The 12008-nt window shown below is 34.2% G+C and overlaps 1 long non-coding RNA gene across 1 annotated transcript in view; it reads right to left on the bottom strand.

The window, feature by feature from the left end:
• Positions 1 to 475: 475 nt before the first annotated feature.
• The window catches only part of LOC121732414, an 18374-nt gene continuing 6841 nt past the window's right edge, over positions 476 to 12008 (bottom strand). Inside the window, exons 3-4 of the long non-coding RNA XR_006036368.1 lie at positions 5624 to 5626; positions 476 to 486 (exon numbers count right to left, since the gene is read on the bottom strand). This is a non-coding gene — a long non-coding RNA (uncharacterized LOC121732414). The remainder of the gene's footprint in view (positions 487 to 5623; positions 5627 to 12008) is intronic.

The raw sequence follows: 12008 nt of genomic DNA, 5'->3' as shown, positions 1-12008 counted from the left end.
AATTCTGACAGAGTCGATGGCGCCATTTTGAATGACAGCTGTCACGTGCGCCGTTTCATTAAATTCCTAATTGTGAGATGTCTGAAGACCCCAATTCTCTGTTATATTTTCGTCTGGTTAATTTTATAATAATTTCAGGTAAATTAAATATCTGCTCTGAAAAATCTTTAATTAATAAATTATATAATATTTTATTGTTATATCTGTACGACGACTATAACAGTACGCCAAAAGAAAAAGCAATAATTTTGACAGCATATTTTGTCTGCGTCTAAACTACTGATCTGATTTAATTAACTGAGAAGTTAGTCTTAAGGCTTTGCTGTTTAAAACCATAAAGTTAATATACCAGCGGAATAGAGAAATAAAGAGCTGAGCAAGCGAGATGTCACTATCAGTAACACCGCGTGATATGAGGTGGCAGAACTTTTTTTTTTCATCTGTTTGACAGTCAGTCTGCACTTATCGGCATGTTGACAATTTGAACTCTCAGTAAAATGTATGTAGGAACAGCATTTTCACGCACACGTAAACATATTTGTACACACAGATGTAAATCAATATTATATTAATTTTATGTTCATAACATAACAAACTCGCATAAATATTAGAATAATACCCATAGGATAAAGTGGGATATAAAATCCATCTCAGAGTTATTATTTTCAGCCTACCTTCACCTACCTTTACCTTATATTTTCGTTAAATCAATACCTGGATGACCCTTACGTATTCAGTGATCCGGTGAGGGTCGGATGAAACATTAATGATATCATTTCCAGTCCCAAAAGATGCTGAGTAACTGACTATAATACAAGTAAAGTGGCCTAATGTAAATATTATACAGCTCTGTACGTTGAGGGCTGGCGATTTTTAAGAGAATTTTGCGCCCAGGGCTGACAGAATACGTAAAATTCAAAAAAAGGCCTAGGATTAAAATAATTCGCTTTTAGAAGACAATCATTATGTCCAAGACTGGTAGAGCACGCTTTAAGGCGACTACTATACATTTTTTATGATGTGACGCTGTAATGATTGTGTGTTTTTCACGTACCATTACGTTCATAATATTCCACCAATAAGCAGCATATAAGAAGAAGTTTAAGCCCCAATTTCACCAACGTCTGTTAGTGTTAACAGCTTGTTAAAATGTCATGTCTTCTTTTTCATTCATAAGAAAAATGAAAGAGGTAACGTGATACTAATTCGAGCGTTAACTTTAACGGCCTTTTTTTTTGCTTTTAATGAGCGTTTATGATGTCCTTAATAAGTTTAATAATTAGTTATTTTAAAAACATGTTTTTTAATATATTTATTAGTGGCTAGAAGTTAGACTTCGTAATTTTATGATAAAAAGTGCCTTAGTCTAGGAGTTCCTTAATAAAAAGCTGTAATTCTTTAATTTTTAAGTAAAAACCTATGCCATAATAAAAACAAATAAATACTTAACAAATATAATAAGTATTTCACTTTTAAAATGTTCTTATTTCATATTAAATTTACCAATTTGTTTCTGGGAGTCCGAGGGACTCCACGGGGTACGTTGCGCAGGTATATAGTCACCGGGTAAATCAAGGGTTAAAGATAAAGTTATGGTTATAGTTAAGGCTAACTTTGACTTTAACCTTAACTTTGACCACAGAATTTGTTAGATGACTGCTGGTCCGACAAGGCTATAAATGAACGTGGGCGCTGCTGGTAAAGGAGAACTGTCAAAAATGGCGTTTTTGTATGATGACAGCGTTAGTTCCTTTTTTCGCCGCGTTCATTTAAAGCCTTGTCGAGCTTCAAGGTTATGGTTTTAAATATGGCGTCCATTTTTGACTTGAACCAAAGATTTGATATTTTGCATTGTAGTTATAGTTAAAGTTACAGTTGAAGCTACAGTTATAGTACACACACACACCCATACACACACACACACACACACGCACACACATACACATCTTCTTTACATCTTATATACTACACAATATTCATACTAACCTGACTTCACCATCTCTACCTTTAAAAATATTTTTTCTTATGTAATCTAAAACTGGAACATCTACTTCTAAACATAATCATTCTTTTGTAGAGCTTTTTAATCTGGGATAGAGGCCTGGTGTCCTGAAATACAGGCTCACGCCCAGTTTAGGCACCAGTCTCCCACATGAAACCTACCGATAATGTGCTATTTGTCGACCTATTTGTGTCTATAATTATACTACTTTATCTACAATTATCTATAATCATACTACTTTGTGTCTATAATTATGTACCTACTTTCTGTCTTTTAATATTATGTGGTGAGAAATAAATAAAATTATTATTATTATTATTATTATAGTTAAAGTAAGTTGGTGCAACCCACCCTTAATGTAATTAAAGTCAATAAAGTGATACAATTTACAAAGCGTTCGATATTTCTTATGTGTGATTGTTACTGTAATTGTGATTGTGAACAATATAGTAAATTTTATTTTTAATTACATGCCTAGTGGTCGAAAACGAAGATCTTCCAACCGAGTGAGATAGCTTGTTTGGTCAGGCCAAAGCCCTCTTACGTCATTTCAGACGTTGCATAATATCTATATTATATTAATACGTGAGCCAAAAACTTTGTATCCCTTTTGACGAAAAATGGGGAAACGTAGGTGAATGAAATTTTGCACCGTTATAGTTTATATGGTGAAGGAGTGCATCGAGCTAATATTATTTTGAAATTATGCTTTTATCGTACATTTCTTTAACAAATAAAACATTACACACACTACAACACACACACTAAGAAAAATGACAGATTTCCGGGTGACAAGCCTATACATACGAATTATACTCTTTTATTTATGGTTGAATCTGTTGAAAACAAGGTGACAAATTGAAAATGGATTATAGTTTTTTTTTATTTAATCTTAGATACTAAGACAATGGTTACACGGCCAGTCTGAGATCAGCTGAGTCCCAGAGACAAAAGTTGAAAAAAAATAAAATAAAGTCAATATTTTTTTTACAAAATATAGGTACTCGTAGTAGTCCTAATGTCGCTGAAACTAAGGTCGAATTTCGACCATTGGGCGATCTCTAGTTATTATAATATTATGTTGCCGTTCTCAGAAACTTCGATAGTGCGATGCAGGTTTGTGGCAATAATTGTAGATAATAATTGTAAATATTGTAAAAGTGCCGCCACACATTTAATAAATTGTAGAATTTAAAATATGTAGAACTATTTAAACTACAGTCTGGCAACCCTGGCTCTCCTCGCTGACTTCCGCGGCCTCATAATACAGTTTAAATGGGTTACCGCTTTAATTCTGGGGTCTTCTTCGCGCGATTTATAACACACAATAGATTCAACTATTATTTACATTTTAAAAGTGTTTTAAACATAAATGTTATAAAATAAAATTACACAAAGTTTATTTATTTACTTCTATAAAAATATTATTATAATATTGTTATAGAAGTTATATATTATTATAATATTGTTAAGAGTGTTGCTGCTATCGTTATGACGAGATGTAGGTGAAGAACAAAATGTACACTTCAGAATAATAGTTTATTGTGACTGATTCACAATAAAATTGGTTACATATTATAATTTATATTTTATGAATCTAAGTTAAGCGTGTCATTGGGGATCAAATCAAATTGTCGTGTGCGGATGGCACAACAGTTATGACTTAGGGTCAATTCAGACCGCAACGCGACGATTTATTTGCAGAAAGAAGTACAAAAGTTGTTAAATTAATGATGATAATGATGTTATTGTTATAGCAAAAAACTTCACATACCGCATAAGAAATTTTTATAAAATACAGCACACTCGAAACACAAAAGTACTTTTTTATCCAACATGGAACCGTATAAACCCACTAAAGAACTTTAATATTCTACTGAAACAAAAGTTTCCCCGTTAAATTGATGTTCCACACATCTTTTAAAAAAGCGCTTCAGTTGGTTTTGCAAGTAGAGATAGGCCGCTACAAACAAACATTTTGCAAACACTACCTGAATCGTTTTTACTCCATGGTGTAAAATTGAAATGACAAAAGACATATCTCCTGGATAAAAAGTATTCTATGTCCTTTCCCGGGACGAAAAGTATCTCCATGCCAAATTTCAGCAAAATCGGTTCAGCGGTTTGAGCGTGAAGAGGTAACAGACAGACACAGACAGACAGACAGACAGACAGATACAGACAGACAGACAGACAGACAGACAGACAGACAGACAGACAGACAGACAGACAGACAGACAGATAGACAGACAGACAGACAGACGGACATACAGACAGACAGACAGACACACTTTCGCATTTATAATATTAGTATGGATAATTGCGCAGTGTACTGAACTAAAACATGCTTTGAAAATTGGTCCTTTAAAAGCACCGCTATCGAATAGTAAATAAACAAAACAGCAAATGAACAGCAATATAGCAAAGCAGTTTCACGGTTTTTCGCGAGTGTAAATTGCAATAGTCTTCTTTCTTTTTTGTCTCTAATTTTTTACTCTATTTTTTTAACATAAGGATATCCCACTATCCGAACAAGGCATAGATTCAATAGGGCACATATTTTAAAGATATTTTGACGATCTTATAGAGCCCTTCCTTACGACAGCAGTCAAAGCCAGCGGAGTGGAGGCGTGCCAATGTGCAACCGTATTAATCTTGGAAAGACATTTCTCTTCAACTTTCATAAAATTGGTCAGATGATTTACTCGCTGTGATGTATGCTACTTATAAATTTCGAAGTTGATTTGATACTGAACCACGTCTAAGGGTTGATTCAGGCCGCAACGCGACGCGTACGAGTAGATATGCATATATTAAGTCTATGGATTTGACAGATTCGCAAGACGTCTCACGCTGACAACTGTCAAATTTATACAGGTCGCGTCGCGTTGCGCCTCGCCTCGTCTCGTTGCGGTCTGAATTGACCCTTAGGCGATGCGTAGATGCATTTCTAAATGTGTACTCAATTGACAGATTTAAATTGCGCCATCATGCAAATCCGTCAAATCCATACAAATTTAGAAATGCATCTACGCGTCGCGTTGCGGTCTGAATTGACCCTAAGAGTAAGGTCACACTGATGGGCAGCGCTGCGTTTCGATGCGTTACAACAACGCAAAGATCGTACTGCCACACAGCATTACGGGACAACTCGAACAAAACTAGCGCAGTGGATCATTCCCACTCTCAAGTCATCGCTATTATAATATGTCGTTGCGTCAAAACATAGCGTTCGTAAAAGAAACTCGCTAATGTGGATCATCATAAACGTCATGCATGTAAAAGGACGTCGATGCTATATCGCCCTTGCGACGTCGCACCGCTATGCAACCCAGCTATGTGGCTTTTGGCTATTGGGATGAATTGAATTGTCAAATCATGTAGATTGATGTCGAGACTTTCAATGAGAAAACACTGTTCATTTTCAACAGGTCAATTGATGACTTGCAATTTAAAAATTCAAATACTATAAATATTCAATATTTTTAAAGCGCTTTTGTATAAATTATACGGTACAAACGAGCAAAGGAATAGCCTGTTGATATAACAAATAGGTATCTGATTTATATTCTCTAAGGCTACAGCATCCGATCATGTCGAAATTTTCTGCGGAATATTCACCGGCTGGGTATTTCATAAATTTCATTATGAACATGATTTAAGCATTCGAGTATTCTCCATGAAATTTCTTGGATGCCCCACTCTTATAACTTCGATGGAATGAACGTTATACGTCGATTTCAGATTTTTTCTGAGCGTTTTAATATTAATCCATACCATACTAATATTATAAGGAAGCCCTAGAAGAAATTTGGTTTTTATTACTATCAAGCTAATTTTTGTGAGTAGGTTTTTTGCAGTCGAACTACTGTTAGTTATGTCTATGTATTAGTATGGGATAGATATAAAACATTTTTTTTATTACTATCAAGCAAATTTTCAAGCATAATTATCAAGCTAATTTTTGTGAGTAACTTCATTTTGATAAGACGAACAATATTCATATGCGAATTAAGAGTAACATTGTCCTACAAATAGAACAATCCATATTTTATGACCATCAAGTCAAAGTATGAAATCATTTCTATTTCTGTTAGCTACCAGTAACCACCTTCGAGATATTTCGCAAATAAAAATGTTGTTCGTCTTATCAAAATGAAGTTACTCACAAAAAATTGCTTGATAATTATGCTTGAAAATTTGCTTGATAGTAATAAAAAAAATGTTTTATATCTATCCCGCACTAATACCACAATAGACATAACTAACAGTAGTTCGACTGCAAAGAACCGGACAGGTTTCAATATCTGTCAAATTCGTCGGGTTTCACTAGGATTATGAACGGATTGTGTCTCGCGCTGGCTGATATAATTTATTTTTAAATATTTAAAATAAAGATTTCAAAATTGGATTCTGACAATTTTAATCGCATGTGCCAAAACACAAACAACAATACGACCAAAGAGGAACACGTCCATCGAATATGTCATATTTTTAAATTCGTAGGTAACAAGTTATAACCCTAGCGACGATTTTCGTCTTAATACGTCAAATTTAAAAATTTCAACAACAGTTCTAAGTCGCCATACTCTATCGTTCTGTCTACTCAGCTAATACTTTTATATTGTGGAAATAAAAAGTATTTCTACCGAGAGAGGAGTTAACATATTTTCTGACATTGTCATCTCTTGTGGCGATCTCAGAAAGCTATATTCAGGTGCCTTACTACCGAAACTGATATTGATTTCAATTTTCGATTTCAACGGTTTTTGACACTTTAGGCATGCTTAACGGCGGTTCCCAATATTTGATCTATCTCTGGTTTGGCCCTACTAGAGATAGGAATAGCTCACATTAGACATAATTTATGTCAATTGTGAGCTATTCCTATCTCTAGTAGGGCAAAACCAGAGATAGATCAAATATTGGGAACGGCCGTTAGACATCTAAGGCCGGCCGCAAATTGTCCGAAATTTCTGATCAGAAACATATGAACTGCCATCCGATCGAGTACTCTGGTGTTTCGTCCCAACCAAGGTTTTTGGGCCCAGTGGGCCCAATCACCAGATATGAATTTTTAACATTTTTTTCATCTGGCGATTGGTCCCAAGTAATTATTTTTTATGACTTTTGGGCTTATGTCCGTAGCTAGCAAAAAAGTTGTAAATTTGAATAAAAACAAAATAATTGCTTTATATGAAAGCATTTATTATACACTGAATGAATATAATATGATATTTAAAGAAAAATAATACAATGGACATGTATATATTAAAATCTCTTATGACATAAATAATAACAAAAGTACTTATTTTCTAAATAATCTAATTATATTATTATTGTATAATTATTTCAGTTTAAAATTTATTTATAATTATTATTTTTATATAAAGCTTATATATTTCTACCTATAATTGTCAAATTATAGGTAGTTAATGGAATCAGGCGTTACTTTGCACAAATCCATAGTTTAAATTTAGTTTGTTATTATTTTTAGCAATGTTCCGCGAAAACAAAATAATGTGGAAGTTGTTTTCGCGGAATATTGCTAAAAATAATAACAAACTAAATTTAAATTATAGGTATATATATTTTTTTGTAAGAGAACGACTTATTAATTAATTAATTTTATATAAGTAAGTTTAATTCAATTACGTGCCATTGTTGTGGCAGAATGTTAAAACTATAAGTATTTAATAAAACCTTTATATCAACAACATTCTGGCAATAAAGACATTTGAATTTGAAAATGAAAAATATTTTGTATCACGTAGGTGCTATGGCAACTTTATGCCGATAGGCGCGAGCGGCTATAGCCCGGCTGAATTTTATTTATGATATGAATACAAAAAAAAAACTTCCCAAGTCTATCGTAGAACTAAGATAGAATCATTTTACTATGGGAAAACAACCATTAAAATTTCACGCAGTACCTATTAGAGCAGGTATTTATTAAAAACTTGATTCAACGCAGTATGTTTAGGTATTAAGAGTAATAATAATAATATAAATTTTAAGGTGTTAGATATTTTTTAGTGTTAGATATGTTTCGGATCAAAGAAAAATTCGAGAAATTTCGGACAATGTGCGGTTGGGCTTAATCGGCATAGTCTCTTCTAACAATTATTATATCTGACTTAAATAAATATTAAATAAGTTATTATTTATGTAATTAATTATTATTATTTTGAATATCAAATATTTCCTGTTAATGCGGTGTTGCAATAATTAGTAAAATAAAAACTCGTGTATCCAATACGTGACCTATAATATTATGTTAGATATTTTTTAAATTTACAAAACAATATTATGGTTATAACTGATTATTTTCGTGTGTGTTTTTGTGCCTACTTCAAAATTTCTTGCCAGAAAATAATGAATCATAAAAGTGGGACCAATCGCCAGATAATAAAATGTTAAAAATTCATATCTGGTCATTGGGCCCACTGGGCCTAAAAACCTTGGTTGGGACGAAACACCAGAGTACTCGATCGGATGGCAGTTCATATGTTTCTGATCAAAAATTTCGGACAATTTGCGGCCGGCCGACGAAACACCAGAGTACTCATCCGATCGACGTCATCTGACACATAATGTCAGATGCCTGCCGGAACGCACTCTGCTCATATATTTTGTATCTGACGTCCGGTCCAGATGAGTTGTCATCTGGACCGGACGTCAGGCAGAAAGAAAAGTCGGATGGCAGAAATTTTTTATTGCTTTCCGGCGGGCGTCTGACATTATGTGTCAGATGACTCAGATGACGTCGATCGGATGTCAGTTCAAATGTTTCTGACGGATCGCGCTCTCTCTTACATTTTGTACTGAGCCGAGTGAGCTCGAACTCGCCGGAAGGAAATTTCGGATAGTGTGCGGTGTGGCGGTCCGGCCGACATTCAAATGTTTCGTATCAGAAATTTCGGACAATGTGCGACTGGGCTTAAATAGCGCTATTTTAGATGTCTAAAGTGTCAAAAACCATTGAAATCGAAAATCAAAATCGATATCAGTTTCGGGAGTAAGACACCAGTTTTGGTTTGCGACAAAATTTCAACAAAATCGGTCAGACGTCTCAAAGGCGTTTAACAACAAACCTCACTACTAGAATTTTATGTAACTTCTGAATTTATCCTTATTTTGTCGATAGATTACCAATAAAAACACTCATTATCAGGTCTTCTATGCTCGTTTCTCACTGTATACAGAACATTAGGCACATCTTATCACTGAACCCTTAACACATATTTATTCGCAAGAAGTAAATCGACCATACTTTTGAATGTTCTACATAAACTTACTACTTTGACGACCGTTTATAAGTACCGATTTTTTTTTTGTTTATTTAAAATAATTATCATGGTTTGGCGTAATCTAGAAAAACCTGCAGGGGTCCAACTCTCGCGTAAGGGAACCACCTTTGGAATCAAATTGAGAAATGATAATATACGATAATAGATTTACAGGTAAAAAAAAGTATGAAGTGAAAACTTTAGCTCTTGGTGTTACATTTTCTATTATATTTTATTTCAATGATCGAATTTTTGGTAGCCTCAAAGAACACGATATAATGTATGATTTATACGTTACTTTTTCGTTATGTTTATTATGAAAAAGAGAAAACAGAATTTTACTCCTAAACTGTGAGTATCGAGTATGATTTCTTATAAGTATTTAACTTATTCCAAAAACTTTAAGATAACAGCTTAGAATGAATTCATACTTTTATTGTTACTCACGCTTTTTAGGGTTCCGTACTCAAACGGTAAAAACGGGACCCTATTATTGAGACTTCGATGTCTGTCCGTCTGTCTGTCTGTCCGTCTGTCTGTCTGTCTTGCTCTATATCAATAATAGCAACAGGTAGGTACTTGATTTTTTCTGAAAACCCTTAGTTATATGTGTACTTTAATTTTTTATAATAATATTAAAATAAAATATAAAATTAAGGGGGGCTCCCATACAAAAAACACAATTTTTGGTCTAATTTTGTTCTATAATGGAACGGAACCCTTCGTGCGCGAGTCCAACTCGCACTTGGCCGATTATTTATTTATAAGGCCGCACATTTCTGTAGTATCGTGTCGTACTCTGATCGCTCGTTGGAAGTAGGACTCGTGCTCCCTGTATTAAGACAAGGTAATGAAGTGTAAAGCGCTGTTCACTTGTTCTTCTTGTTACACTTTAACTTTAGGTCGGTTAATTACTTCATATTATGGTAAATGTATGTGTGAATTATATCGAGTGGAAAACGTAGGTTATGTTTTTGTTCGATAATAAAATAACCGGCATAGTTACGTAAGAGCCGAAGTTTTATTAAAAAGAGAGTATGTCCCTGGGAGTAGGTCCAGAATTTAAGGTCCAAACAAAAGGACACAGTGTAACATTTGTATTCAAGTAATTATTTTCATGGTCTGGACAATATTATTATTGAGATTAACAAAATATTTACTTTCCCTTGAACGCGTAGATAACACAACTTTATTACAAAATCATGACATAAAAATAACATTTTTCGCTAGTTTTAAAAAAATCCGATTTAAATTTTCAAACTTTCTGTGCAAATTGAAAATAATAGTACCACTTCATACCGCAACTCCCATTCGGAAGTTTTTGCATGTTTTTAATTTACCTCCGTGGACTTTTTGGGATGGACGTAATTTTAAAAAGTTCCCGTAACCCGTTAAATGTGAGGTCGGGAATGGTCGCTTTGATCGCTGGCTCGTGTGTTCCCAACTAGTTGTTGCAAAAAAAAAATACCCTCAACGACTCTGCTTGCGTAAAATAAACCTTTTCGAGTACGATACGTATGTCGACTACGTTATCGTAACGTTTATTTAAACCTTTTTTCTCAGGCAAATTGAGGACAACGGCTGGGGTAAGTGGGACTCCTCAGAACCTAACCAAAACTCCATTGTGCTCCACTCCTTGCATAAGGTATAAACTTGATTCATTTCTGTGGCATAAACTGTAGGAACGATTATACTATTATTAAGCCCACCGTATCAGCAACCTAGATAAAGTGGTTCTTCTTCTACGCTCATGTATCTTTGATAGTTATTGCATCAAAATCAGTCCAGTCATTTCAAGTTTTAATCCAGATACGGCTAATAAATGCTATAAATATAATTATACACTTTCTTGGACTTATTCCACTTCACCAAGTCCATTAACAGGCAAGAACAAAATATTGTAAACGTACATAACATTTTCACATAAACAATATCCAGATCTTCTTATGTATAAAATTCTCGTATCACAATGTTAGGCCGCGTACTCCTCCGAAACGGCTTTACTGATTTTAACCAAATTTTATATGCATATTCAGTGGGTCTGCTACTGGGTACTTTTTATCTTGATAAGTGCATTTGTTGAATAAATAATAGTAAATTATTACAACTCGAGACTGCGGCGACCATTGTTTGTGCGACGGGATAGCGATGGACGTTGCCATGGGGACATACTTATGTAGTCACTTCAATAAAATAATACGGGCGAAATACCTACTTCATATGGCAAAGAAACGTTTGCCGGGACAGCTAGTTTTCCTATAAGATGGTTGTTATAAAACTTTAGAGTTATTAATTATATTATTATATGATATAACATTATATAGCCGTTGTTTTTAAGAACATAAACCCAGTTCTACCAACTTTAAAATTCACCTCGGCATAACTTATCCGAAGTGTTTATCACTTTACAACAGTTCCCGTAGGATATAACTTTCGAGAAGTTTCGGAAAGAACACGAAAATCTCTTCGCCGCCCTGATGACATTTCAAACAAGCGCCTAAACTAGCGAAGTTCCTAAAACACCCAACGGCGAAGTGTTTGTTGTCAAGCGATTACGACCTTTACGCTGTGAGAATAAGACGTATTATGGGCTGGTGTTTATGAGATAAGTAAGATGATAAGGCCTTATTTACTGAAGCGCTGAATCTTTTATGATAAGATATCGTTGGCGCAGGTTTTGAGACAATTCTTAGTTTTTAGCTCTTAGGGCCAACCCA

This window comes from Aricia agestis, chromosome 12 (genome assembly GCF_905147365.1).
Source record: "Aricia agestis chromosome 12, ilAriAges1.1, whole genome shotgun sequence".
NCBI lineage: Eukaryota > Metazoa > Arthropoda > Insecta > Lepidoptera > Lycaenidae > Aricia > Aricia agestis.
This window is presented reverse-complemented; position numbering and strand designations above follow the sequence as displayed.